The 27827-nt window shown below is 39.9% G+C and overlaps 1 long non-coding RNA gene across 2 annotated transcripts in view; it reads left to right on the top strand.

The window, feature by feature from the left end:
- LOC121663108 overlaps positions 1–25972 on the top strand; it is a 70453-nt gene extending 44481 nt beyond the window's left edge. For both annotated transcript variants that reach the window (XR_006015528.1, XR_006015527.1), the window contains 4 exons: positions 10988–11098; positions 12376–12609; positions 14015–14113; positions 23358–25972. This is a non-coding gene — a long non-coding RNA (uncharacterized LOC121663108). The remainder of the gene's footprint in view (positions 1–10987; positions 11099–12375; positions 12610–14014; positions 14114–23357) is intronic.
- Positions 25973–27827: the final 1855 nt, after the last annotated feature.

Below are 27827 nucleotides of genomic sequence, written 5' to 3'. Positions count from 1 at the left end.
GTTTGAGCACACTTTATTTTTTCTTGACCTCCAATACACAAGAAAAACAATTTGTTTCTAACCTTTCCACAGCAGTTTCTATGTATTTAAAGACTGTTCTCACATCTCTCCTCAGTTCTCCCTTCCCTAGACTAAACAAACCTCATCCTTTAAGTCTCAGAAGTCAGATTTTCTGGGCTTTTGATCATCTTTGCTGCTTTCTTCCGGTTCAAAGATTTCCCAAAAAGGGTTGCCCAAGGCTGAGCATAAGGCTCCAGGTGAGGTCTTGCCAGAGCTAACTGAGAGAGTTACAATGCATACTTTTAAGGTGTCTTACTCATTTTTGTGCATTGGTCATTATATTCAGGTTGTGATCTACTAATCTCCTAACCATTTTGCCCAGAAAGGCTGTTTAACTATTTGTTCTGCATCTTTTAATCATGAAAATAATTATTTCAATGTTTACTGCTTTGTGCTTGAACTTATGGATACATAATTTATTTATTTAATATTTCAATAATTCAAAATAATTAAAATAAAGTACTTTTTTCTCCCTAGCATCTAAGTCATAGTGGAAATGGTGGAAATACTGATTTAGGAAAAAACCTTCCTAAACATGCTTAACACAGTCATCTATTTTGAAAGAGCAATATTAATAACTATCCTTTGGGTACAGTTTTCTAATCAGTTTTTCAGTTCCCATGTTATGAGATTTACCTTACCATATATCCCCAAGTTGCTTATATCATCTAAGACCAAATTAAGATAACCAGGTACTATTTCTCTAATATCCACATGGCCAATTACCATGTTAGAGAAGGAAATTAGATTAGTACTACATCACTTGTTCTTTATAAGCTCACCCTGCTATTAACTTATTACCTTCTTGTAATTACAAATACATTGTTTAAATACCCAGTTTGATAGTTTTCTGAGAATGGAAGTTCAGTCAACCTAGCTCTCTTTTAAAGAGGAACTTTATGTTTCTTTTTCCATGAAACTGGGGAAAATTGAAGAAGGCTGCTTTTGAAGGACCCACTCAATTCCCCTTGGTTCAAGCCACAGCAGGACCAATTCCAGAGCTGGTGACAGAAGGGCACAAATGGGCAAGAGTGGTTGCACTGAAGACATTTCAGGCGACACTGCTATATGTTCAAGACACATAGTAAATACATCACAGAAAATACACTTCACTCCTTGTCTGCCCACCCACAGCTGAACATGTTTGACACATGTCCCCTATCACTATTGTATAATCATAGAATCACAAAGGTTGGAAAAGACCTCTAAGATCAAGTTCAACCTTCTTCTTCATAGCATTAACCCAAATAACAGGAATTTTAAGCTATACTTTACAGAGTCTGAGCACCTTTCTTAATGGGATCCTAATGAACCGGCATAATCTGGTGCCAAACACTATGAAGCTGGACAAATGCAAGTCATTCTTCCCAGTACAGATGCTCAGTGTCTCTCAATGCCAGCTCCTCAGATGGCCTCATGCTGCATGTTTCCTCCTTTTCAATACTATATAACACAGGTGCTACTTGCTTATTATTTATTCACTTTTCCTCATCATTCTGATAACATCAGTTTCATTCTTCATGCTACACACTGGCTCCCCCCTTGCCAGCCACATGAGACTGTGTCACTGATAAACTGAAAAGAGGCAGCCATGAATCATCCCTAGCAGGTATGTTCCCACCTCTTCTAAAAGCAGTTCTGGAAGAGGCTGTGAGCATGCAACAACCTGCTCGTCTCTTGCTGACGTGGGTGACTTGTGGACACTTGCAAGCAGGCAGCAGCCAGCCTGTCTGGATATGCAAGCATTGTGTTAGCTCCCTTCAGATGCTCAGGCACACAGCAGCTTGCATGCTCCATTAGGCATGGCCCCATCATATCTGGGGCCATGTTTTCAGGTTCACCGTCTGCACAGACAGTGAATTTGGTCTTAAAGAGAGCCTCGGTGCTCTGTCCCACAGACAGCATGGGTAGGTCTGATGGTTTCCTTATGGGATTTGAATGTGCTGCTGTAAGTCATCTGGAAGCCTGTGTATGCAAGGATTCGGACCCAGTTCACATCGAATTACTGTTATGAAGGTCTGAGCAACCACAGAAACGAAAAGTCATACAGATTAATTAAAATATATACCAGATATATAGTGACTTCAAAAAAAGTCTTTAATGATCACATTATTTTATCTTCTACCTAAATAGTTTTCTATTTGAACACTTTCCAAATAATAAAACTTTCTTTGATGTAAGAATGTGCCTGGATCTCTGACATGTTTTTAAGGGAAACATGGAGACCAGTTGTTGATTTTTGACCAGGATGCCTATGTTAAATATCTACATTCTCACCTTTAGAGATTGTGCTGCAGTTATGCCAGGCTGGAGTCAGAAGGGTAATAACATAAGACCTGATATTGACAGGAGACAATAAGAAAAATCCTCGTAACATCAAAACAGTCTCATAAACGGCAACAACAACAAAAAAAGGTTATGAGGAACATACTACTTATTTGAGTCCTTGGCCATCTTAAAAGTTTTAATTACTAATAGAACTTCATTACTTACACATCCAATAGTCTAAGTATGAAAGTTGCAAAGGGATCTTTTAGACTTGACTGTGCAACCAAAGAGAAATTGGGTAGAAATGAGGTGTAAAGATCTACCATTAACAATGGTGTGTTTTGCTATTCTTCGTATGTAACAAAAACTTTTCTGTCATGTATTTTCTAGCAAGCATGTCAGAATTCACCTTTTTCGGTGGTTGTGTGGCTACAGAGAAATGCTCATGTTGATACAAGGATAACCCAGAGAGTGTATAGTGAAGCAGACTTCAGTACTTAATTGTTCCTCATCCATTCCTTCAGAGCTCCTCTGAGAGAATGGAATGTTCTCTGCCTTGAATTACAATTTCTACTCTTCAGTCTTGCATCATATCACAGGGAATTTTCCAGTTATTTTTGAGTTTTCTTGTCTTTGGTTCCAGGCTTTCCTAATCAAAGACTTCAGTAGTCTGCAGTAAGGGCATACAATGTCAAATACATGAGAAATTCATTAATATGTTTCAGCTCTTTGCTACAACTATGTTCATGTTAATCCATATGCTCCCACTGGAGTTACTCTTTCATTTTTGTGTTGACAGAAAAAAGAAATTGAGCCAGTGCATCTCTTAATTTGTAATCTTTGAACTGCTCAACTCTATGTTTGTATTGATACTGTGTCCAAATATGCAGTCAAGGATTTGACTGCTTGAAAAATAGAGTGACCTTTTTGAGTCCCCAAAAATCCAGATTACAAGATATGCTTACCTGCCTAAGGGCTGAAAGGACACATTTATTCCCAAATAACTCAACCCATCTTACTATAAGATGTATTATTCCCTCATAATAGGTGGAGGAAATTAAAGGCAATGGGAAGCTTGTTTATAGGCCACTCTAAAGTGAGTCATTAAACAGGAGAAACTGACACACATAACTCTATCTCAGCCATTAATCAATACGAAATTTCACTTATAATTACAGTCTGTGAATGGACAAGGTTCCTTCAGCCATCCTCCTTCTCATAGGTTTGGGAAACAGCAAGATTGGGTTTTTTTCCAGAAACTATGCCAATATCTGTTTTACAAAAATAATTTTTCTTTTTTTTTATTCATTTAATCACTTTTGGTGCTGCTCTGAGTTCTAGAAACCTAAAGGAACAACTAGCTTAACAGAGCTTTCAAGGGTAAAACCAAAAGAGTGCACGAATCCTTCAGTGGCTTCCACAGCTCTGTTTTACGTCTGCTGCAGAAATGTCTCTCAAATGCCATGTTGATTTCCCAGTCTTCTCAGAAGACCTCCATAGCAATGCCTATCAAATTCTTGGAAGAGAGGTAATACAGACGGCAAAAAAAAAAAAGAGAATAAAGGTAAAAGGCAGGGTAAAACTGGCAACAAAATGAGACCAATGAAGGAAAGGGCAGACAAAGACTGTATCTAGACAGAGATTCCTTTCAGAATCTCAACTCAAATTTTGGGATTAAGTATTGCAAAATCATGTCCACATGTTTTATTTTCTTACCTGGCCAACAAGATAGCCAGTGACAAAGGTAACAGTCCACTTCCTCAGCCTTTGGTATCTCCACAGTAAATTGTTGACCTGTATTCCTGATGCTACTTTAAGAGGGAAAGGTATTATTTATGGAGTGATACATCTAACATTTTTCAGGTAGAACTTTTTTTGCAGAAATAATTAGACACTACAGCATTGTTGCAGATTGGTATGCGAACAGAGTACTTGCAAGCACATCTGCTCACAATTCATGTTGATCCTAGACCTGAGGACAAGATGTGGATATGTGGGAAGCACTATTTCCAAGCTGTTAATTCACTGTCTGTGATCAATGGCAGCAATTATTTGCCTGTCAGACTTCTATATGAATAAAGGATGATCAGCATACACTCCCTGTCCCCTTGATTGTCTTTCTGTGCAGTATGAGAACAATGTTCTTGAGTGTTAATACAGGTTTCCCAACCAGTCAGACCACAAGTGGGGGTTCAGAAGTCAGAAAAGACTTTAGCAGGGACACAAAATTGTTTAAGACTCAGAGGCCGAGCTGTCAGGAGCAACCAGACATTTACTGGGCAAAGAAAAAACAGTGTTGAGGAAAGAAATGCAAAAAGAGAAGAAGGGAAGAGCAGGGGAGCACCGAAGAAAAACTTAATTCATAAATTTTCATGTGAGTACAACAAATGACTGAAGGTCCAAGCTTCAGGGATCTATTGTGAGCTTTCCTTAAAACAGACCTAGCACCTCTCCTTGTGCAGGTTCCCAGTGGTACAATTCCTGGTATACCACTTACCTGTGCAAAAGGCGTGCTGAAGGGCTTTAAATACTTAGAAAGAAATCATCCGATATGTGCTGAATTTTATCATTATTAGAGGAGATTAGACATTGCAGATAAAACTCCTCTCTCTCTTTGACACTGTGTCCCTAGCAGTGCTCTGCAGTTCTGTCAAGCTCACTGAATGAGTAGCTCCATGGCCCATCATTTCCACTGATCTATAGCAGCTTTGTGGTTAAGGCACTCAAGAGTAATTTCTTCTCTCTTTGCTACTGACTTCTAACAAAACACAAATTTCTCAGTGGCTTAGCTCCTGATGTATAAAATGAAATGTTTTTAGCAAACACATTATGAAGATCAACCCATTTAAGATGTGTTCACACATCTTAATGTCCACATAGTGTTATACTTGGGGGGAAAAAAAATTCTGACATAAACAATGTGTTTGTGGGGCAGGAAAAGCCGATTCCTAATCTCCTGCTCCTGTCCACCTACATTCCGACACAGATGATATCTGTATCTAAAATTTCATGAGAGTGCATCAGAAAAAACCTGGACAAGGCTAACACATACCAGAGACTGAAGTAATATGCACAATTATCTTGTTGGAAAAGAAAAAATAAACACAATTATCTGAATAAAACCAGAACTTGCAATACTTAGATAGGAGGCATAGCAATTTTGATTTGAATGAGTTACCAATTCAGTGCTCGTATATCTACTTAAGCTGTCAAAACATAACATGCCATGGAATATATTATATATATTAGACAGGTCAGATTTAGGCCACTTCCTTCCCACAGACAAAATCAGAGATGGTTAAGTAGGGCACAGATTTTAAACTTGTTCATGGCCTCCGATAATCCTACTCTCAACAATTCCTGTTGAAGGAGCCAAAAAGAGAACAGATGGAATCAGAAGGAATAATTTATATATATTTTTTTGTTATTACTGTATATGAGCCTCATGTTCTCAATGCTTTCCTCTGACAGAAGTCCTTAAACAGCCAGGCATGATATGGAGCAGATGACTCAATCATTTGACTACATCTCTCACTCTCCAGAAGTTGTCTGAGATTCTCATGTACTTCCTGCATGTTGCTGCAGTCTCACTGCCACTGTCAGCCCCCACACCAGAAGTATTAGCTTGACATATTACTGCTCTGTAATCTGCAGCCCAGCTGGCTCTTGTACACGAAGCTGGGGAAATGGAAGGAGACTAGGATGCTCTGAAGCAGATGAGAATTACAACTCAGTAGGGCTCCGTGTTGAAAATAAGAACGTAAGGAACACCCTACAGTGCAGGACCAGCATTCTGCCTCCACCACTGTCTAGGAGATACTATTCAGGGAGAGCATGTGCTCTCGGCCACTATCTCCCTACCACTCTGCCCACGTCGAGAGTCATTGATTAAGGAATTCCTGTTAATTTTCCTTCATATAGTGTTAGACTGGTTTTCTAGGAGTTCCTACTTCCTTGTATCCTCTGCTGAAACTGTCTCAAAATTTGCGGCAACAAATTTACGGGCGATGAAGGGTTTGGTGAGTTAGCAGCTCTGCATTCACTTCATTGATTGCCTTCGTATTTCCCACTGAGTATTCTCCACTCCAAGTTTAGAATTAAGTCCTTTAAGTCTCTTCTTTTGATACAATTACTTGACATCCTTAATCACTTGTTGCAGTGGGGATACTGCAACGTGCATATACCAAACCAGGAGTCCCGTGGAAAGGAAATATATATGGACAGACAGATTCTTCCTAGATGTTTCAGAGATGTTTATTTCTCCAGCCGCATGGCCGAAGCTCTGCCGAGGAACTGTTCCAGTCACGGGACCAAGGGTCCTTCTGCCCGCGCAGGGAACACAAACCAACCAATGGGAACGAGGCTGAGCAGGGACAGGGAAACCCCATGTCTGTGCCCTCAGGGCCCCTCTCCCAGGGCTACACGGCAGGGGAGGGACCCCAACACCTCACCCGTTTTATTTTAATAAAAGGAGAATGAAAACAACTGGATAAACATAACAAGAACAGTTTCAAAACAAAACAAGCCAGCCTCCTGAGTCTTTAAATGTCCAAACAGATTCTGTGGAACATCTTAGGGCTGACAGAAGGGAGACAGAACTCTCTGAGCATGCTTTGTGGAGAAACTGAGGCAGGAGAGGGTTTAACTTCTTCCCTCCCCCTTTTCATCCCCCACTCGGCATTGGAAAGGGATTTCTGGGGAAACAATTGGCAAAAGCATGGTTTTGTGAGGGAAACCATGGATGAAAAAACGGATTGGGAATACACTGGGGGTAATAGGACATAGGGTAAAAGGGAAAGGTGGGATTAGGAAAGGGAGACTGTAGGGGGGGCTTACAATGGAGATATTGTCTAACATGACTACGATTTTTTGCATATATACTGCCTTTCACAGAAACACCATCAGGCCCAGTGACCTGCGATGCTTGTAACCCTTTTCTCCCTAGTACAATATTAAATTCCACCACCTCTCCATCTCCCAAGCTTGGGATCCATTTTTCAGGGTTATTCTTTTTAATAGCAGTTCTATGCACGAATATGTCTTGCTGGTTGTCACACCTTGTTATAAAACCATAATTTTGCTTAACATTATACCATTTTACTATCCCTAAGGTCTTAGTTACTATGATCTTTTCCTTTTTCCGAGTGGCTGCTGTTTTCTGTCTCGCTGCGTCTTTGCTCTCTCTTTCGGTCGCTCCCGTGTTGGAATTGTCGGGGCTGCTCGTGCTGCTGGGGCCGTCAGAGCTACTCGTGCCTGCGCGCTCTTCCCGGGGTCGCGTTCGGGGCTGCGCAGGCCGGGCCGGGCCGTGCCGCTCAGTTCTCCGTGCGTCGCCTCCTCTGGTCGCAGCTTCGCTGCCGCTGCCGGGCGCTGCACCCACGTCTCGGCCGGGCCCCCGAGCGACGACCCCCCCGTGTCCTGCTCCAGCGCGCGTCTCAGCTGGGCGCGGCTCCGCTCCACCGCCGCCAGCCGCCAGCCGCTGCCCGCGCGCCGCTCCACCACGCGCTGCACGCGGCCGGGCAGGCACCGCCGGGTCCCGCCGCTCCTCGCTCCGCCACCGACACTGCGGCTCGCGTGGCTCCGCCCGCACGCGGGAACTGCCTCGCTGCTGCTCACAGAGCGCTCGGTGCACGTGGCCTGGGCCGCACGGTCCCTGCGCCAGGCTTCCCTTCGCCAGGACACAGCTGACATTGCTCAACAGTCTCGGTAACTAAATAATATTCACGAAAATATTCTTCCATCAGCATATATTTTGACTCCAGTATTAACTGTGTCCAAACGGTTTTCCAAAAGCCCTTCGTAAGAATTAAATCCCAAGAAACATAGAAAAAGTTCTTAAACAACCATGCCAGGAAGTGTTTCAGTTCTTTCTGAGCTTGAATCAAGCTAAAATTCACAAATCGTTGTTCAAGAATCATTTTAAGTTTAAGATAAATGTCCATATGCGGCTCTGAGAGCCAAGAGTCTTCCCACGGTTCCTCCATAGTTTAGATATGGAATAGCAAAGCAAAACCAAGAAGAGGAATCCAAAGTTTCCAGGGTTTACTCACACAAATCAGTCGCTTAGGGATCGGGGATCGTTCTGCTCTCAATTCTCCACCATTATGTTGCAGTGGGGATACTGCAACGTGCATATACCAAACCAGGAGTCCCGTGGAAAGGAAATATATATGGACAGACAGATTCTTCCTAGATGTTTCAGAGATGTTTATTTCTCCAGCCGCATGGCCGAAGCTCTGCCGAGGAACTGTTCCAGTCACGGGACCAAGGGTCCTTCTGCCCGCGCAGGGAACACAAACCAACCAATGGGAACGAGGCTGAGCAGGGGCAGGGAAACCCCGTGTCTGTGCCCTCAGGGCCCCTCTCCCAGGGCTACACGGCAGGGGAGGGACCCCAACAATCACTTGTTCTGCCTTTCTCTGTACCGTTCTAACTCGGCTACGACTCCTTGTGATGTGAGGATCAAACTTCAGACAGTGCCCAAGATGTGTGAGATTTTGCACTGCAGCAAAATTATGTTTTCTGTTATGTTCTCAATGCCCTCTCTGATGAATTTTGACTTTTTTTTCCTCTTGGCTACTACTGTATATTAAGTTAATGACTTCAGAGAACTACTGGTGATGATTTCTAGCTCTCTTCCCTGAGGTATAACTGCCAATTACAAGTTCACAATCCCAGAAGCATGGTTTAGACTATTTTTCCCTCAAGATTAATTACTTCACATTTTTCACACTGACATTAATTTGATAGGTTTTTGTCCACTCACTCAGGTTTGTGAGATCTTTCTGGGAAACAGGCCTACCAAAAACCACTTCCCTCACCTGCAACTGCAACATGCAACCGTGCGAAATCCCTCGTGGGACTGGAGCACCTTCAGTACACAAAGCCCTTGCAAATGCCTGGCAAAGAGGCAACTCAGCTCATGGGAGTATCTATTCTCCTTACCTGAACAGGGTCTCAGGGGCTGGGAAAGCAGGAAGTTGAAACACCTGCATGCTTAGCAAGGATTGTCTGTATGACTGTATGTATGTCCTGCATGACTGCAAAAGTGTTCTTCGGCCATTTCGAGAATGACTAAATTATAAAATGCTTGCATTTGAGTGATTATGATTTAATCTTTAAGATCAAAAAAAAAGGGAAAGAATTTCCTTGCCTGAACAGCTATGAGAATTTTGCAGCCCAGTGAAGAGTTCACAACATACCTTCTCCTTCACTGGCTTCTGTGTGCAGTGACAGCTGGTCTGTCAGCTCCTCTGACTGTTCCGTTTGTTTGTTCAGTCCTTTGGGATACATCTTTTATGTTAGGCTAGTCTTATCTACAGGGACATCAGAAACATCAGTTTCCCTGCCATGTCCATGCAGATCTAGAAAACAGAAAGGTAAAGGAAACATACTTTATATCCCATTGTGAATTTAAACAACATTGTAGTGTAATATCAGGCAGGCAAATTAATTTCAGCTGCAATCACAGAGACAGATTACATCACTGTTTTCAAAACTTCCCAATATAAGACAGACTTAGCAATGAAAAGTAGCAAAATTAGATTTTTAACTGGCCAGGGAAGACCTGACCAAGGAATGTCAGAGACAGGAGACGTTAAGAGCCTGCAAGAATCATGCAAAGGGCTGTCAGAGTCAGAGCAGCAAGTACCCTATGGACTCTTGAATCTAGCAGCTAAAATAGCAGTACACATGCCAGTTGTTTTGATGGTCAGTGCTTTATGTGCTGCATGAACCTTGCTTCTCTTTATCCAGTCTTTGTTTCCAAAGCTTGTACTGAAATGAATGCTTCAGAAATGGACTTTGCAAGCAACATTTCACTCTTCAGTAAAGTATGTGAAAGCCAATTCAATCTTCCAGTGCTCTCCTACAATATGGAACTTACTCATTCATCATCTTTCATGGAGTTCGTCTTTCATTTAAAAAAACCAGCACAATAAGATTATACCGTAAAAGTCAGATCATACTTTCTGCCTCAGGTGGCCACTCCTAGAATCCCTCTTCCAGGATGACTTAGTCCATACTCTAAATTAGCATTCCTTGGAAAAAAATTACCTGTTTCCCCTTAGGTCCTGTCTCTGCATGCCAGAAGCTTTCAGTTAAACCTTTCTCAGCAGTGCAGATGCCTGCTTCCAGGGCAAGGTCCCTCAGGCAAACAGTCTCAGCCTTGCACAGGACAGCAGGAGCCTAATCTTATTTCCTGACTGTGACATATGCAGAGAGGCTGAGAGGGCTGGGATTGTTCAGCCTGGGGAAGAAATGGCTTGGAGGGATTCTCTCAGTGTGTGTAACTATATGATGGTAGAGAGCGAAGAAGACAGAGCCAGGCTTCTCAGTGGTGTCCAGTGAAAGGACAAGACACATATCTAAATACAGGAAATTCCATTCAAACATAAGAAAAAGGGCTTTTTTTTCACTGTAAGGCTGGTGTAACATGGGAACAGGTTGTCAAGGCAAATTGTCAAGTCTGTATCCTTGGAGATAACTGAAAACCCCACGGGACATGCCCTGAGCAACCTGCTTTAGTTGACCCTGTTCTGAGCAGGGAGGGCTGGATGCAACAGCTGTCAAAGGCCCCCTCCAAACGCAACCATTCTCTGTGATTCTCTGTGAACACTCACAGGCTTGTAAATATTGAACTCATTGCTCTGCTTTGTTGCAGATTTGTCACAGGATATACAAGGGTTTGAACTCTACTCTCAAGCATGTGTGTTTCGGACAGTATTTATACCGAGACAACTCGGGAGAAGAGCAATAAACTTGAAACACACAGGTATAACTTGTGTTTGGACACCTGTCTCTGTCACGTGCTGTAAGGCTGGCTTTCCACCAGGAAGGAAAAGGCAGAATACCCCAGAACCAGTGTAATAGCCATGTAGGACCCTGTCTCAGGAAAGAACTTGCATTTACTGCACATATATTTGCCTACAAATTTTAGTGGACCTTGCTCAATAACTCTGCTGAATCAGGACTAAAATCCACCAATAGTAACAGGCGCTTCACCTCTACAGGGTGACCTACTTAATTACACTAATACCTTTTAAGAGATTTATTCCTCTCCTGAGGTACGCATTTTCCCTGGTGTTTTAGGAAAGTCTATGACAGATATTATGATGTGTTAGGTGAACTGCTAAAGATTCCAAATAGTCCCAGATAACAAAAAACATTTTTTCTCTAATGTACTTTAGAGGAGTACAGTAAATATATCTGGAAACTTAAGAGCACCAGTTGAAGTGTTTATGAAGTTGTACTTGAGCTATTCGGTTTTAACAGTGCTTAACTATAATTTAGTGGTCTTATTTGCAACATTTTTTGTCATTTTTATGACTTTTTTTTAATAGGACTAGGCAATTTACAGTGCTGTGCCACTGTGGGTTAGAGCATCATGCTACAAAACTGAGATGCACCTTTTGTTGTTCCATATGGCAGCCCAGCTTCTACATCAGTTCTAGGAACCCTTTTCCACAAGTGTGTGTACAGACACCCCTCAGCCTCATTTACCCATCCTGAAGCAACACAGAGGGTTTAGGCCAAAAGACATCCCTTTGAAGACTTTCAGTTGTCTCACCAAATCCATTAACTGTTCATTTCCAGAAGAATGCAAAGATGCAACCAGAGTACAGATACTGCTAATAAACACACCAGAGGTTACTTCTCCATCAGATAGTGCTGAAAACAGTTGTCTTTCTGACGTGACCAAAGTTAGATGAACTCAGCACCTGTTGTAGAAAAATGTGGTAACTATGTTTTTCTAAAGCAGGTGTTGAACTCCTTTGACCTTAGTCACATCAGCCAGACAAATGGACAACTGTTTTTCACCAAGAAAGAGCACATGTTTATCTTGACATACAGTAGTTTCTGTGATTTTGAGAAAGCCCAAGAGTAAATTCTGAAGTTTATAGTTTAATAATTTCAATAAAGTGAAGCTCAGACCTGAACTAAACACCTTCTCCAACCTAAACTTGAACTTTACGAGGTTTGTGATTGATTAGTTTATTTGATGCCTCTTACAAGGACACCAGTTCTTATTCTAGTCTCTTTTTTTTTCAGCCATCTGGAAACCTATAGCTGACCTCTCCAGATGCACTCGTTTTTCAACCTCGACTAGTTCTGAAATCCTTGCCACCCTAACCTCTGTAATACCATTCAGCACGTCTGGTGCTTTCTAGAAGAGCCATTTCTTGGGTGTGATATGAGATTGATGTGATGTGATATGATATGCTATGCTATGATATGATATGATATATTAGCTTTTCTTACTTCATACCAGTTCCTCCAGGAAGGGTAAGTAAATTTGTCCATTTCATAACATGTGTGAAAATCACATAGTGAGTAAAAAGATTTGTCCGGGTAGATGTTTTCCTTCTGATTTAGGTTTTATTTCCTCCCAAGTTATAATTGAGCTACCTTTTTCCAGAGGGAAAAGATACTATTCTATATAGTGTCTTTCAATGAAAGTTGGTAACAGTGTAGCTCACAAGGCTTTACCCTTTTTTGGTAATTTTCAGGTGCTTGGTTTCAAAGACCAAATAGTTACGCCTTCCACTTACAGAGTACCAAGTTGTACTGAAAACAAACCCATTTCAACAGTTGTATGCAATCATGAAATAATAATACTTTAACTTGTTTTCAAATAATTAATTAGCATTTATATTCAAGTAAGAGATTAGACAAACTGCAAAGTGTACAGCAGTGTACAATAATGTTCACATACACATGTAATAAAAAATATAAACACAAGTGTTCCTAAGATATTATAATAGAAATTCTGTTCCCAAAGCAAACAGAATTTTACTAAGATTAATTAATGATGTCTCATTTTTATTATTCTTCTTCTGATTTTTTATTTTCCCTGCCCCTAACTAGCCCCTTGATATATAGAAATAAAGAAATTTGAATTTCTTTGTTTAATTTCATGAATACCCACTGTGAGCCCTATCTAAAAATTGGTTCATTCAGAAAAGAGATCATAATGAGCAGGGAATTACTTTTTTATTTTTCAATTTAAAAAGGGGGCATGAAGTTAGTTCAATGAATGGACTGTTGGTTCCTAGGATTTTCAAAATGTGTGAAAAGCATCGTGTGAAAAAAAAAGAAATTATTTCCTACTTTGTCTATGTTCAGCAGCAAAGGGAAGAAAACAGTCTTATAGTGTATATATTGAACTGGGATTTGGGACATTGATAGAGTGCATGCAAAATACATGTCTACGTGCTTTTAGAGTTAGCATTCGTGGACTGGAAAAGGTTACTAAGCCTTCCTGAAAAGAGATATAGATATAGATATAGATATAGATATAGATATAAATATAGATATATACAGACACCGTTTGCTTTTCCCCATCTTTTTACTTTCTGGTGTAAGAGCTAACTGTTTTGGAAGGGAACTAATTTCTCCTTCCTGATACAGAACCATTTAAAAGTAGTTACTTTAAGTAAAAACAAGCAAAAATATAAGTAGAATACAAAAGAGAGGCAATGCATGTGCCAATGTGGTGGGCTCTGGTAATTTGTCATGCAAGTGTGATTGTTATTTTCCTTCTCTTTTTCAAGCAGTTGTCTGGTTTTACATGCACAATGTGAGGCCCAGACACATGGTATCTTCCTCCCTGCTGCAGGAACAGGGCTGCTGCACTGTTTCCAAAACTTGTAGTCAGAACATTCACACTCCTTTTCCTCTCCTATTACAGGTGTGGCTTATCCTGGTCCTGTTCTTGCTACCAGACCTTCTCATTTCAGGTCCAGTACGGGCACTCTTGAACAGCAGCACCTCTTGTGATGGCACTGAGGTTAGTTAGTTCTCACATGCAGAGCACACGAGCACCTCACATGGCAAGTGCTTTAGCTGACAGTATTTGAAAGGCTTGTATTTATATACCCCTACAATGCCAGTTTGATCTCATGTTCTGTTGGGTACATTTCTGCCATGAAACTACCCAGTCCGTGCTTAACTGGGGCTGACCAGCAGAGCAATCAGCCAGGCAAGGAGTAGTCAGTGGATCTTTATAGTAAGTAAAACAGTTCTCGCAGTAAGGTGCTGCTCTGGCCTGTCTTGCTCCCCTACAGCAGAATTCACTGATGTGTTAGTGACGGTCTCTGCCAGGTAACAGTCCTAGTCCTTGGAGGAGCTGAATCTGCCCCTGACAGGTCAGCATGGAGCTCCCTCCTTCATCTCAGTGAAAATAGCATTTTTTTCCTGAAAAAGTCATGCTCGAGACTTCTCCTGGGTGTCTTGCTGAGAAAAAGTCCAGTTTCCATGCTAGTTGAAAAATTAATCTATGGGTTTTTTTCTGCCAAAAGTACTCTTGCATGCTCTACATAATCCATGTATTTTTAAAATGATCTGGAAAGGATGAAAACCACAGAATTCTTCTTGTCTTTTGAAATTTGTGTTTCAAGGCTTGTAAAGGGTCCATTATCTCTGCACTGAGACTGTCTTAGTGGGTTACAGATGATGTTAAAACCTGTTAAGCATCAGTAAGGCAGGGCAGCACAGTATGATCTGAAGCTCCATTACAGCTCAGATGGTACTAGTGACCTCTCTGTAGGGTGTTTTCATCTCTGCAAATTGCAAAGCTGCCATCTGGACTCCATTCACCCTCTCTGTAACAACACTACACAAATACAGATACTTTTAGGCACAAGACTGCTCTGTGATTAAAAAGAGAGTCCTTCTGTCTTGATTCATTTAAAGGACTCCAGGGCACTACTCCAGCTACACAGCAGTATCCTGGAGGTACTGCCTGCAGTCACACACTGTGTGAATACATGGATAAGCTTTCAAAGAAAAAGAGACCTTAGTGGTAACTGAGATATTCTTAATCTGTGTTGCCTAAGGGTATACTTGCAGCTTTCTCCCCAGCCTCTTTCTTCTGGGTAGAGAATCACAGTCTTGAAAATGTGCAGGATTCATGAAGCCAAGAGGAACAGCATAGGGCCACAGTGTCACTTATGTGCACAGCCTGGCTGTCCAGGGAGGACAGCTGAGGGAGAGAGGGTGCTGAGCACTGCTGCAGGTGCTGTCCAAGCAGAAAACCTCCACTCTGCTCTGCCTGCACCGTGCATCCTGAAGTCCACATATTGGTGAGTGCCTTCTCTCTTCTGGAAAAAGAGCAGACATGCAACAGTGTTGCAGACAACCCAACAGGGGTCCTTGGGGTGCTGCACCGCTGCCAGAAGTGCTTGTGGAAGGATTACAAGTTGTGACCAGGGTGTCTCCATCAGGATAGCCATCAATGCAACAGCAGATCACATCACTGCTTGCCAGCCTGTTTACTGCTCCATGGTCTGAAATTACTCAGACCTGGCTTTGTGAAGCTTCATTTAATTTTCACCTTGTAACACAACATTTTTTTTCTACTACAGAATTATTACCCAGTCACAGTTTTTGTGTTAGGCTTGCACTAAGTATGTCATTCAGTACTATATTTAATGAATATCAGCTACCTTTGAACTAAAGATTTATTTAAATAGCAGGTACAAGAGTACTTTCAAAAATACAAAGAAAATAATTACTTAGAGGGAAACAAGTAGAATTCTGTCACAAACCAAAATAAGTGAGATGTTAAACATCTGAAACAGAGTTCTCTTGCAAATAAACAACATCAAGTGTTTGCTTTATTGCTGTTACATAGAAGGCTTATAACTTAAGCCTCAGTCAGAAGCTCAGCCAGTACAAATGCTGGGCTGCAGCAACTGGATTTCTGGACCTGGAGCAGGCATCTAGGGGAGGCATAAAACATTTTCCATCTCCTAACCTTCAACACAACTCCTGCTACTCTAACAATTTAAACTAATAGAGCACCTGGCCCTTACTGAGTCTCCATCTTATTGGAAACACATTTGAGTCTGACGGCTGCTTGGGAAGCCAAGAACCACATTCGTCACTGGGGTATCTCATCTGACATCAGTGAGATCAGAATTTGGCTTTAATCCTCCAGAATGCACACGATTTTTACACAGGGACCATGTGAAAATTAACTTTGACTGCTACACTAATTCTACTGTATTTGGAGAAGGACACCGAATGTTTCTCTTTGTTCCAAACTTCTCTTAATAGCATTTTACTTTGCAGCAGCAGATAGGGCTGGGCCTTCACACCACATGCTGTCAGGAATATTGTAGCCTAGAGAATAGCCTGGCTTCCTCTCACTAAAGAACAGAAATTTGTTGTATATTATTTGATTTGTATGCCCTCATTATGTTTTGATTTTGGCTGCTGAATGGAAATAAGAAGACAGAGTATAATTTTGTTTAATGGAAATAAAGTGTATCAAACAAGACATAATAGAAAAGACAACTGCATATTTGCTAGTTGTTTGAAACTACTTTTTTCTTTATCTAGAGATCTTCCAGAAAATCTTTTTTGTTTTTAAGAACAGCTTTAAATGAAGCAAGAGCTTCTGGTAGAAGACTTTTTATAGTTAGATTTTCCTTTTAGCTGGATGTTGGATGAAAATTGGGTTTCCATTCATAAAATTAAATGATATTTTGTTAAATCTCTATGGTATCAAAGCGTAGGCAATGTACAACTTGTCTTCTACTCTCTGTCAAAAATCTGGTCTTTATGCACCAGAACTTTCAGTCACACACCTCATTTTTAGTACCTGATTCAGATGTATTATGCTTGCACTTTGAAGAGGTGTCTCTGATAATTTAATTTGCAAACTGAACTTGGATCTGAAAATCAAAATCTTCTTAGTGTCTTGAATGCAGCTTATTTGCCACTTTCAAAAATTTAGGCTGGTACTCACAATAAATTAAATAGGAGATTTCTATTTCCAACATGGGCCAAACCCACAAATGCTGGACATCCCTCCTTCTTGCCTGTATTTGTGCATGTGTATGCATGCATATATATGTGTGTATATATATATATATATAACTTGTGCAAAAACTGCCAAGTTTTTCATACAAAAGCTTCTCTAGCTACTCAACCACTTTTTTTGTTCCTCGAATTGGGAGCAATAATTGCCGGGAGCTCTGAACAAGTTGACTTTTACATAATTATCACAAAATCATCTTTATGGAATATTTTTGTGTGAGAAGCATTGTTTGGAAAGCAGTTCTATAAATGACAGACTTTTAATTAACCTTTCTTTTCACTGGCCTTTACCAAGAGGAAAAAATAAGGAAAATGAGGACACATTGCTAGACTTGATTATGTTATTTATTGCAGAGTTTTAACAAACATTTTCATAAATGTTTGACTAAGGACACAAAGATTTACATCCTGCAGTCTAACTTGCGTTTGCTCTAATGATCTTATCTATAAATGATTAGCAGGTTTATGGCATAGGAAAAAGTGGAATTTTCTCTGGTTTTCAGCACAAATCATGCCCAGAACATGTTCTTTGGCATCCTGAAAACCAAAATAGAACAAGAATGTGCTTCTTAGTATGAAATACTAATCTAAATTGAAGCATGTTCACCCTCTGGGGGTTCTATTCTGATTTTTAGTGATTACCAAGTATCTTTATAGATGACTGATTTGGTGAGTGTTCTGCCCAACATTCAGCAGTACAAACACTAGAAATATGTAATTGCATAACATTTAAAGATGTGATTTTGCCAATGAGACGCAAACATAAATTGCAAATAAGAAAAAAGATGTTTTTACTTTGTCCTCTAAAGTGTGGAACTTCTTAGGAACCTCCCCCCCCCAACATGTGCTATCCTGCATATGGGGAAACTTAGTCTAGAATAAAGCCAGATGCAATCTAAGCTTGTCTAAATGGTGCAAATCTGGAGTAACCCCCATTGCTGCCTTCTCCAGGTATTTCTTTATTATTTTGGAAATGGAAAACTGAGAGATCTACATGACTGAACAATTGCCTTCAAAGCCCGGGGCATGTAGTTCATTAATGCACTAAACAGAGTGACCACATCTCCCAGCCTGCTTGAAAGAGCCATCCACAGGTATAAAGCCAGAATGTTTTTAAAATGAGCAGATGCAACATTTCACTTTGAGTCAAGAAATGGTACTATTAAAGAAACAGCTGCTACTCAGTTATTAGGAGTTAGACTGCTAGTAGGATCAACAGCCTTAGATCACAACTAATAAGAAAAAGTAAAATTTATGTCTATCTTAGGAGTCCTTCTCAGTAAAACAGATGCAAAATATGTTAGGTTCTTATTCACAGATTTGGGATGATGTTTCTCATATCCCTTTTGCTTTTGTGGGCTATTAGCAAAAGCCCTTTTCATGACCTTGGAAACATGAGAGGAGATCCTATATTATGGCATGGAGAAGGGGAGTGATTTCCATACTGTTTTTTAGATACTATGACAAAACATTGTTTTGCATATTGTTAAATTTCAAAAGCAGAGCCCCTTTCTTACCTGAGATGAAGTACATGGTTATCTCAGGGGAATGTACATGACAGTTACTGAGTAAAATCAATGACATAGGACTTAGTAGCTCCTAGCTTTATAGATTTTGTAAAATTATGAGATGTATAAATGTTAAGAGGCTACCTAAAATATATTGCAATTTTAGCATTTTACTGTACTTTAATTTGAAAAAAAACCCCAAACAACCTGTTAGTGTCTGTCAGTTTATATCTACAATTGTAGTTGCCCTAAGGTCTTAGAGAAAATAGATTTTTTTCAAAGCTAGGCCAAAAAATATTCTTTATGGCTAGAAATAATGAAAAAAATCAGTATGCATGTATGCAGATGAGAATGCAGATGCCTTTATCTTGCCTAAATTGAGTGGAAAAAGGCCCAAATGAAGAGTGAGATAATTCTGGCATTTTGATGAAAGCTTGCAAAACACAGGCAGATCTGACAGAGGCAATGCCCTCATCAGAAACAACACTGGATGGATAATTGTTAAGAAATGGATACCCAAAAAATTCTGGAAAAGACCAGTGAAGCAAACAAAGAATTGAAATCCTGCCATCTGTATCTGTTTACATACGGATTGAATCTATTCAGTGCCAAAGTAGTTAGGTCCACATGTTGCAGAGGAGCAGAGGCTACTTTATTTTCATGTCATAACTATTATCTCATTTTAACTCACTGAGAACACCCATCAAGATACCACTTCAGTGCGTAAAATAAAGTACTAACAGCAGGACTTCAGGGTTTGGAGCCTGCAGGCTCTTTGAGTGGTGTGGAGTAACTTTTATAAACAGGAGTCCCCTCACACTCCATTCTGCCACTCTCCCTACCAGCTGTGCCTTTCATTCATGCCACCACCATTTGTTTAAAGCCAGTGGAGATTTAAAGCACAAATTAAGGTTACAGAGGTAGTTGTTTAATCGGAATGCTAAAGAACATTTCTTTCCCTGTTTCTGCTGGCAAGATCTGCAATAGCATTTCACAATTGTGGTGTATTTCTCATTGCCAAAAAAAAAAACTAAACCCGTTGGATTTTGAAGCCCTAGGTAGCACTGGTGCTACCTAATGCCACTTATTTGTAAGTGGCCACGAGAAAAGAAGACAAAAATTAACCTGTAATTAAGCTGTATGAACAGCTGCTAAAATTCAACTTCTGCCTTCAGGAGGTAATTATTTTCAGTTCCTCAGGGAGAGATCATCCCGCTGTCAGGCCTCTTTATTACTCTCATACACCATCCCTAAAGATTCCAGTTACCTGGAGTGTACACCAAGCTTGCTGCAGTGATGCAGTCTGACACCTCCACAAGGTCCTGCTCATCAGGCACTACAGAACATTCCTGCTGCACATTATCAGGCTTTCACTGCTCCCATCTTTGTGACTAAAGGTGCTACTCATTGTGAACGCTGGTTTTTTCAACTTACTTTCTTGGAGTTACTTTATTTAAAATGCTGGGAATAGAATTCTTCTACCAGGCAAAAAAATGTATCTTACTAAACTGAAAAAATGCTGAAAAGGAATTTGCTCCATCTTTCTCCCCTCACAGTATATATACAGAGTATTAATCTTCAGACAGGCAGAGGGTGATAACTGGTGTGAGCAGGCATGCACTACAATCAGCAGTGATTTAATTCCATTCCAGTTCTAACATTTAAAAACATTATCTCTTCCAAGTATCATTAATCAAGTCCTTGTTTAGGAAATACCAAATTAGTTGCTATTGCTAAAAGGCCATCAATAGATTTTCATATTTCAGAGGAATATTCCACTGCTGTTTTTTGTTCATATTTAAGTTGTTGGCTATTAACTTTTCAGCAAGAATGTTACAAAAGGCTTGTTCAGCACATCTCTATCTTCAAACTTGAGACGGAAGGGAACCATCTGCAGAGCATGAAGTATCCTTGGCACGACCGTGATCTCGCAGGCAGCTGCTCTCCCATCCATGAGAGAGGGAGCTGGTTTCAGTGCCTGTGATTTCCTTCTAAATTATTAGAAGTTAATGTAGTTCATACAAGTGACTGGGGTTGTTCTGGCATGGAAGTAATCTAATTAAGGTTTGATTGCTAACTGAATAATTGTGGTTTACTGAACTGTCTAGTGGGAAAAAATAAACGGTTTCCATGCCAAGAAAGAATGTATAACAATAAGACATGATTCTTCAGTTAGGAACTCTACCTTCAGTTACCCACTGAGGTCAGTGTAGCTTCTTAAGGAGAGGAAGGAAAAATTTGAGCCTGTTTTCTCTCTAATCCTATTTATAGCTAGTATACTTACACTCAGTTCATAGTAATTTTCTTCCATTTCTCATTTTGCAGCTTACTTTTAGTAGGTAATATTACCATGTTTGGACAGATTAGGTACCATGCAAGTTTGCTGCCCATTTTGTGGCTTCCTACATAGAAAGTATCCTTCAATGAGTATCATGTCTTAGCACAGTTGAAGGAAAAATGGATTAAATACAAAGCATGACCATTTGTAAGTGCGGTTCTGCATATGATTAGTAGAAAACTGAAGATTTGAACAATTTTGTTAAGATGAATGAAAGAGGAACGTGAGCAGCTGGTTAACTGCTTCATGAGATGGCTGCTCCATTAAACTCATCTGAAATTGCACTGATTTTCTACAAAAATGTCTGGCACCTGCTTCAAGCTACATTTTTTGTGGCCTGATCACAATGTTCAGAATGCAGTGGTTCACAGATAACATCATATTTTTCTAACTGTACACTCCAGTCAAGCTTTAACTTTCAGTCTAATTTATTGCCTGTTAAATGTAGAGAGCTTGAAAGATTTGAATAGACAGTGAATGTACAGAAACGTTAGAGAGCTCTTTGTCGAAACGTTCCCTTTAACAGTGCTCTTACTTAACTTAAAAGTTGCATTTTCTTATCTTGTTCCAAGATAAGGCTACTATTTAGGAAAGTTTTGCAGCATTTCTATGAAATAGGTAGAAATCAAAATATACTGGCTAATCTGAAATGGAAAGTAACTTTCCTGGGGCAATGAATCCAATGGATGGTAAAATCATAATTGGAAGCAATAGAGACATCTGCCTAAATCTCTAGGCTACAATGAAATACCTTTGTCCCCAAATGCCTTTCTAAATCAATTTCTTCATCTATAACACTGAGGATTACATTACATAGCAAGGATTATGTTGTGTTTATGTCTCTGTTACCTCATATGAACATGCCAACTAATACAGGTGTGTGATCAGGTAAGTTTGGGGAATGGTTTCCTGGAGCAGTTTACTCTGAAAAGGTTTTGACAAGGCAAGTGTCAGTCACTACAATTATAGTATTAATGTAAAGCTGATTAGGAGGATAAATTGAAGTTTTCTAATACATTTGGGTGCATTTATATTGATCCTTTGACGTAGCTGGGCATCACAAGGTCATCTCTGCAGGAATTAACACAGACACCCAGAAGAGGATTTTATTTGTAGCTTCTTGCACTGTGGTAACTATAGTTACTGTGCTGTTTCTGTAATTTGCAAACAGTACAGTCTTTTTCAAAAGAAAAGATTATGTCAACAATGGAAAGCTTCATCTCTTTCTCTTACCCTGATGGCTTAACACAAGGAAGTTTTTTGGGGTTTTTTCTTGGCTTATTTTGGGTTTGAAATGTTTTTCTTTATTTTTGCCTGTGCTCCCTATCTACTTTAGAATATTCTTTCCTGTCTATTCTTCTTCCCTATGTACCAATGTCTTCACATCCCTGTTTTCTTTATCCTTCCCCAAATGTTTTCCTCATTCTGTGTTTCTATTTTCTTTCCATCAACAGTTAATTTGAGTCTCCAGTAAAGTCTCCCTTCCTTACCCATTCCTCGTACTCAGTGATGTTTGCTCAGTCTCTAATCTCTCGTAGCTGTCTGCACTTCCTCTATAGTGGTTTTCTATTACACTACTTCTAAGATCACTCTCATAGCCCTCTCACTCCCCTATGACTTTTTTTTCCAGGTTCTACTGTCTTTGAGTCCTTCCATCCTATCCTAAACAGAGTGAATAGTTTCTATTCCCTGTTTCCAGTTTCATACTCCTCACCTGACATCATTGTTTCTATGGCTTTTCTGTCTTCTTTTGATTATCTTAAGGCTGTCATACTTTCTCTTCCCTGCTCTTCCTCCCTGTCTCTTCTGGCCCTCCATTCAAAATACTATTTCAAAATACTGTGTATGTCACACTTTTCTCTGCATGGCTGCCATCTCCTGTCAGTTCTGGCTATGTATTGTGTGCTTTCACAATTGGCACACGTGGCAAATGAGGTATTTTGAAGAGATTACTGCAATTCAATTCTGAGTCCAGGCACTGGAAAGACAGCACAGCTCCTTCAGTAGATAAGAGAGTGGAGCTAGATGTGACAGTTTGATTTAATGGTATGAACATGAACACATCTCATGAACACATCCCTGTGTTAACAGTGGATTTCTCTGTCCTGAACAGTTTAATTCATGTGTCAATATTAAAGAATTTCCTAGGCCACCAACTTTACTCCAATCCTGCAAAATTTCAAACAGATTTGAGCTTTGTTCATGCTGAAACACTGCAATTGTCTGCCCTTGCACTTCCCATCCATGATTTGCGCTTCTGGGTGTCTGCTTTTTCTTCAGGCTTTTGAACCTGAAGTTGACAGATTTCTAACGAGACCAACTTTTACACTCTTAGGTCTGACAACCAATTTTTTTTCTTGCAGTCAGTAACTAAAGAAATTCAAGGAATGTTGAACCCTCGGTGAAGCATCACAATCCAATTTTAAAAGAAATGACAATCTGATGGCAGGGTATCCTTGCATTTTGTAGTAAAGACTACAATGTAGCAACATGTACATCAAACTCTGCAATGATCAGCCAGCCTCAGCCTGTGCATTTTCCTGCCTTATGGCAGCAGCAATCTTTGACATACTTAAATACAATATGCCTAATTCTGAATAAAGGTATTGAAAGAGTAATTCTGTTTCTCTACTTTGAGTAAGGTATTTCCCCAGTGAGAGATCAGTGGAGCTTCCATAAAGAGAAATGCAAGTGTGTGTGTGGGCTAAGCTAAAGATTCCCTTTTATCAGTTCATAAAGACAACATATTCTAACACATCTAGCAAAAAGCTGGAATGTTCACACAAAGGCTTGGGAACACTGTCATCACTGGGTGGAATTAGGCACAAACTGCAGTTGGGGAAACAGTTGCTTGGGCTTTGTGTCCTTGAAATATATTTAACACAACCTGCCACTGAAAAAAACTGGATTTCAGTTATCCTAACAAGGGAGAGTTTTCTCAGCTGAAGGGAGCTTCAAAAGGTGAAGCATTTCTCTGCTGCTCATGACTGCCTGAACTGTTCTTCCCTGAAGCTGCTGCCAGCTGAAGTTCCTGTTTTAACAGATCTGTGAACAATATTATGAGAAGAAAGGTCAGATAAGCACTGATACATTTTTGTAGTGGGCTTGAATGTATCAGTAATCACTATGACATTGTAACCTGATGAGCTAGACTTTGTGCAGCTGCCAGATACAGGAAAGTTTCCTCTGTTCAACTTCAGTTTCATTTAATTCTTCTCTCTAGTTTCTAATAAAATCAACACTGCTTTCTTTAACATAATCTTGTTTCACCAATTGTTACAGAAGCAGGCTGCTCCAGTGCTATGTAAATGAACTTCTGACCTCTGCAGGTGATAGGAGGGAGGTAAAAGATACTTGGCCTGTAGCACTTTGCAGCAGATACGAAGCCAGAGTATCTCCAAGATGCTGGTGAAAGTTAGTACACAAAGCAAGTCAAAAAAGGGAGGGATATGTCAGCCACAGGACCAAATACTGACGGGTGTCAAGAAGAATTCTGTTTTACAGTGTCAATATTCTTGGTTTTCTTTGTAAAAACATTTGCCCTCTGCTGTCCTACAAAGCAATATTAGAAACACATTTTCAAATGATATAAAGAATCACAGCCAGAGGTGGTTATTCAATAAAATGTATTTCACTTAATTTGGACACATGAAATCAGGATAGATGCTTTATTGAAAAAGCTTCTAGAGAATCAATTCACGATAGTGCATAGAAAAATCTGGAACTTCATTAGGACAGTAATTACAAGTTTTCCTTAATGAGGTGTATTTGGCCACTGTCATGGGTTTACATGGTGTTTAACCAGGTGTTAAACGTGTGAAAAATTAAACTTCAATCTTTCCACAGAAATACTGCCAAACAAAGATTAAAGAAGCACAATAAATGAAGTTCAAGATTATTATTCCTGTTTCCTTCAGCACTTTACTTCATTCTGAGCCCACTGCTCCCTTTTGTGTGTGTTTCAGTGTCAGGTCCGGGAAACACTATGGATTTTCATTTGTATATGGGAATGTCAACATTATAAAAAAAGATCATTTCCTGAATAAGCTAGAGACCTGGAGGGCAGCAGGCTTCCAGATCTTGGAAAGCACACGTGTCATTCCATTTATATTACTTTAGCTTTAATGTCCCAGTTTCAAACCTCAAATCGCTCTGGAGTCCAGAATTTGGAGGCCTGAATTGTCCAGAATTACTGAAACACCATTGAAACAGCTTTTTTTCTAGTAGTAGATGTTTTGGCATGAGGACTGGGAGCACAGTTTTATGTGAAGGAAATTCAGCCCCTGAATTCCTCCCCGGTAACCAAAGGACATGGACACATTTATTTCCTTCCATGGGAATTCCACCAGAAACTGCAGACAGTGCTAGTCAGAGAAGTTCAAGGCCTTCCAAAATTTTAAGCAAAATTTCCCCAAACCGTGAGGTTTTAAAAGTATTGCTTGATATTTATATTCAGAGATCCTATCTACAAAAGAAAGGTACTCTTTCTGTACAGCTTGAGAAGTGAATTTAAAGCAATACAAAAAAAAACTTATGCTTTCTGAGCAAATATTTTTTTCTAATTTCTAATGTATTATTTGATTTATTTTGAGAACAGCCAACCGAAAAGGTTTTCTAAATTTCACTGTGCGTAAGGAAAACTTGGGACAAATATCTTTTGCTTTCAGTCTTGCAAAGGATAGCGTGACAAGTTAAAACTGTAGTTCTTATATGTCCCAGTGGCAAAAGTGACCAAGGACACCACCGAGTAAGATTTGAGAAAGTAAAGGATTTTTAGATGGGAGATGATTCTTCAGTTTTCTGCTAAAGTGGATAAAGTTACATCTTTTGCTGACTCTATTCAAAACAGCTTCGTTTTAAGGCATTTGGATATCTAAATATAGGGTGTATTTTCCTATGATAGTCCTGGTGTTGTGTGCTCACCCACAGCGAAATCAGCCCTTGGAAACTGTAAGAGACAGCTAGAAATAATCTTTAAGAGACAACACAGTACTGAAGATGTGACCACATTTACTAGTGGGAAATTAGGCTTCCCCTAGGTAGGTGTCTTGCTCAAGACATCAACAGAAGACAGGGACCCAACCTCTACCCCTACCCCATGTAAAGTCAGTTCTGTCCCTATAGCCATCATGGTACACCCACAGAAGAACTTTCCATACACATGATTAGAAAGCCTACTCTCAAGGCCTCCCATCCCTTTTTGCTTTCACAAGTTACATCTTCAGCCCTCAGTTCATCTGTAGAAAACATGACCCTTAATGCCTTTCAAGCTAATACAGAAAGCATTTATATTTGGACTGCAGCATAGCTGCAGAAGTGTCCAACAAAGTGTGCCAGTAGAAATCCAGCATATTTCCTATTTTAACCGTCTGTAATTTGAGTGTTTGTTCTCTCAAGTGCCTTCAAATTATGCCAATTTCTAGAGATTAGAGTCTAGGCTAAGTATTCTCCATGAACAGATATACAGTGGATCTCTGTTTTAGTTGGAATAAGGTATATATTTGAACTGATTGCTCATTGCCTGAAAGAGCTATTCAGCTGGCTATAAAAATTGTGGTTTTGACATGGAATGTTCCTGTGGCATTGTTTTACATAGCAGTGGCTCTATTTGAAATTTTAGGTTTTCTTTGGACACTTCAACTGTGATGTGGTTTGAACTGGAGTACCCAAGGCTCTATGTGACTCCCTACCAAGGGAGAAGTAAAATACTATTGCATGTTTTTGATGCCCAGAGACATCTGCATTACTTTCTATACAGGATCATCTTGCTATGTTACAGGTACACTTCCTCCCTAGTAAGTAATGATGACCAATTAATATTTCTGCTGCAGGAAACAGAATTAAGGAGTCAAGCTTATAAACTTGAACTTAGTCTAAATCACTCACTGGAAAATGTTTCTGTTTACATACAGAGTGGTGACTAAGTTGGTAAAAGTCTCTTATTAATCCAGTGTTTCATATACCAACTTAAATCGGAATCACGGGCATATCCCAAGACCTCCTCAGTTTCTGGCAATGTAGCTAGAAATTAGGTAAGAAAAAAAGCATTGTGGGTGCTGAGTTCCATATACCAACCAAGTGTCCTTTTAACAAGTAAAAGTTATTGAAAAATGTGTTGGAACCCTGGGTTCAGAGAATTCAGTCTTTCAGTGCTGACAGGCAATGATCCTCAAAAGCACGCTGCATTTGACCTGAGGCCTTGGGAAAGGCTTCCCAAATTATGTGATAGCACTGAGATTGTTGCTGTGTAAATAAAAAATAAGCTTGTTATATCACTGGGTGGAATATGTAGAGATGTAGAAAATTTAGGTTTCTGGGATATAGTAATATACATGCAACAAGATGGAGGGGTTTGGGTGTAGGTTAGTTCTTCTTCTTCTTCCTTCTTCTTCACAAGCCTGGGTGATCTGGTATTGGTTCAAAACACCCGCAGTGAGGAACATGAATGATTAGTTACTGGATTATAGGTAAAAATAAATTCGTTGACATTCCATAATTGGACAGTTAGGGATTTAAAAGACCTTGGAAGGTAGAACTCTGGGGCCATTTCCACCTTGTTAATTCAGAGGCACATTCTGTGCAGCTGCACCATAGATAAGAAATAATAAACATCTGAGTCCAAAGAAAAACTCCGCATCTGCTGCGTTTCAATCCAAACTCTGAGTAAAAGAACCAAGAGACAGAGGCAGAGAAAGAAAAGAACAAAACAGAAAATTTAATGAAATGTAGACGAAATGGGGATGTATTACAAAAGGAAGTTTATGCACGTGGGTGTATTACTGCACTCCTCACAATATAATGCTGTCTCCTGACAGAAGAAAGGTAATAGTGAA

This window comes from Corvus kubaryi, unplaced genomic scaffold (genome assembly GCF_017639235.1).
Source record: "Corvus kubaryi isolate FWS band 111438036 unplaced genomic scaffold, C.kubaryi_AGA036_p1.0 37266, whole genome shotgun sequence".
NCBI classification, from domain to species: Eukaryota; Metazoa; Chordata; class Aves; order Passeriformes; family Corvidae; genus Corvus; species Corvus kubaryi.
This window is presented reverse-complemented; position numbering and strand designations above follow the sequence as displayed.